Source organism: Dipteris shenzhenensis, unplaced genomic scaffold, assembly GCF_047967505.1.
Source record: "Dipteris shenzhenensis isolate YYH24624 ecotype China unplaced genomic scaffold, Dip_SZ_1.0 scaf0504, whole genome shotgun sequence".
In the NCBI taxonomy this organism is placed as follows: domain Eukaryota; kingdom Viridiplantae; phylum Streptophyta; class Polypodiopsida; order Gleicheniales; family Dipteridaceae; genus Dipteris; species Dipteris shenzhenensis.
The window spans coordinates 15,001-18,293 of NW_028239810.1; positions in this window are offsets into that span (position 1 = coordinate 15,001).

Genomic DNA, 3,293 nt, shown 5'->3' on the forward strand with positions numbered 1-3,293 from the left:
CGGAAAACATAGTAGAATAGTCACAGGATACTTATAGAGGTATAAGGAATATCTTGGAAAGGAGAAGAAAAAAACTCTTAGGAGACAAGAGAAACGAAGGCAGTTAGCAGTAGAATAATACCAATCATCAATCCGAATGAATAAGAAGATACTCTCCCGCCCTCCCCATATCTTGCGCTTTCTCCACCTATGGAACTCAAAATACCGGTGCCATTAATAATTCCGTCAATTACCCATTGGTCGAAAAGAAGAGTTAACTCACCCAGGAATCGAATACCTCTCACTAGAAGGATATCGTAGTAATGATCGATGTAACCCCGGTTGTGTGACCAGTCCCCAATGAGACGGTTAAATGAACCCATAGATTGTTTGGCAAAAGGATCAATATCACCGCAAGGTTGTGTGTGAGAGGATATCGGTCCATAAATCACGTAGGAGATAGATATTCCGGCTAGTGATAGACCAACCGAACCTGCTGAATCTATTAGCAATTGTACCAAATTTTCGGGATTGTTGTTGTCCTCTGAAAAGCCTGCAAGGGGAGTTAACCACTCGGATAGCAAATCGGGACCAGTTTCTCCTCCAGCGAGATTGACTCCTATTGATCCAACCAACGAAGTTGGTATCGACAGTACTACTGAAGGCAATACCATCGAAACGTCTGATTCCTTAGGATATAGAGACTCAGAACGAATATTGGACTCTGCAGAAACTTTTCTATCGACTGAATCTTCCCCGTCATAACCTCCTGCTGAATCGACTCCTTCGTCTCGCGGGGGTGGAGGAACATCATACCCATCTCCACTCGTTGCTATCGTTTTGGTGTTACTCCGAATGACACTATTCATAGAGGAATGGGATGAATTGGTACCGCCACCGGCGCGTAGATTCCCCTCAAACGTGAGGAGATAGATGCGGAACATGTAGAAAGCAGTTGGAACTGCTGTGAATGAGGCTATACATCCGGGGGGAAAGGAACGTAGCCAACTCTTTGCAATAATTTCATCTTTGGACCGGAAACGAGCTAGAGGTGGTATACCACAGAGAGAGAGAGTACCTGAAAGAAAAGTGATTCCAGTAATTGGCATATATTTTCGCGAACCACCCGTGGGAGACATATTTTGACTTCTATTGGGAGAGTATCCGACAACCCTTTCCATCGAATGAATTACTGAACCGGATCCGGGAAATAGCAAAGCTTTGGGATGGGCATGTGTAATGAGGTGAAACAACGAAGGTTTATAAGCACCGAGACCTAGAGCCAGCATCATGTAGCCCAATTGAGACATAGTAGAATAAGCTAAACCTTTCTTGATATCCTTCTGGGCAAGAGCTATCGTCGCTCCCAGTAGAGCCGTTATTCCGCCTATCCAGGAGATAACATTCATGCTTAGAGGTAAGGTTTCAAACAATTCAAGCATTCGAGCTACAAAAAAAATTCCCGCAGCTACCATAGTAGCGGCGTGTATAAGAGCCGAAATAGGTGTGGGTCCTTCCGTTGCATCGGGCAACCATACGTGGAGTGGGGATTGTGCAGATTTAGATACCGGACCCAAAAATGGTAGAGGAGCACATGTATTGGCAAGGGAGGAGCCGGCGCTGTTGTTATCAATCAACTCACTAAATCAATCACACGATTCGCGGATCTCGAAACTACCAGTTATCCAATACGTACCTAATATACCCAATAATAATCCGAAATCTCCTGTACGATTAGTTGCAAAAGCTTTTTGGCAGGCATTAGCAGCACTTGGTCGTGCGAACCAAAAACCTATCGGCGAGTAAGAGCACATCCCTACTAATTCCCGAAAAACATGAATCTGTATTGGATTGGGACTGAACACTAATCCTGACGTGGAGGCAGTGGAGAAACTTAAATAGACGGGAAACCTTACGTATCCCTAGTCGTGACGCATATGACTATCACTGTAAATCATAACCAAGACACCTATGGTGGTGACTGATATCGACGTAATGGAAGTAAGTGAATCAACTGAAAATCCTATCTTTGGAGAAATATCGTCGTTGGGAATCCATGACCATGAGTATTCAAAAGTGGAGCGACCAGTAACTTGTTGCCAGAATGTTGCGATAGAGACGGACATAGCTGCGGCTAATGAAAGAACACTGAGCATAGCACGTATACGACGAAGGCTCTTAGTGGCTTTTGGAAAAAGAAACGATGCCAATCCGATCAAACCAGAGGTTACGAATGGGCGTGAGGGGACAATCCAAGCACATTCATAAGATAATTCCATAAACATATTTAACCCGGGTTGGAACTCTTTCTGTCAATAGTTGTCAGATATATGGAGCGTCGAAGAATGGAATATATATGGACAGGTGAGATCACGCGTATCAAACCGAATAATCCATTTGTTTCTCGTTCTGGTGCGAGCCCGGCGTCGAGACTTGACAGGAATCAAATGTGTCGGAGATACTTATCTAGGTTCCATTTTTTGACCCCAAACCGATTGAGTTGTTTTGGGTTATTTTTCACACGACAAGACTATTACGGATAGACATGCAGCAATTGATACTGGAGGAAAACAACTCCGAGTAGAACCGGGGAGATTCTATGATGTTCGTCACTTCGCTCTGCTTGGGCACAACGCATCAGAGTCCAATACGGTAATGTCGATATATCGAGTTTCATTGGTTTGTCACGGATCCAAAATTGATCTCGGACATCCCCGGCTGAGTAACGCAACTGCTAGGGGGCGCGTCTTGCATCCCTGTTTCGAGAGGAAGAAAGTGATACGGAAGATCCATTCTAAGAAGAAGACGCGAAGGAAATCGGGATACAGACAGGATTTGGTTCGATCTGTAGTAGATCCCATTTGCTTAAATGGAAAGGAGTTGGTTGGTTAGCAAATTGTTATCATAAAGAAGTCAATGATTCTTGCTGGGATTCTTTTGCATAGAATGGAAACCCAGTTCCCCCAGTTGTTCCCCTTCTAATGATTCTACGCAATCACCCCCTCCCTCATTATATTGATTCTACTCGTACGTATCAACATACTCTCGCATTCATTTCGATGATAAAACCGAATAGATAGATTTCATTATGGCAGTTCCAAAAAAACGTACTTCTAGGTCGCGGAGGAAGATTCGCAATCATATTTGGAAGACCCAAACTAATGAAGTAGCATCGAAAGCTTTTTCTCCAGCTAAATCCATTTTGACTGGACGGTCGAGAAGTTTTTACTATGTGACAAATGAAAAAATTTCTGAAACTGGTCAGTAGTACTCCCCGGTTGTAACAGGAATTGCCGTATCAATAGGACGTGGGG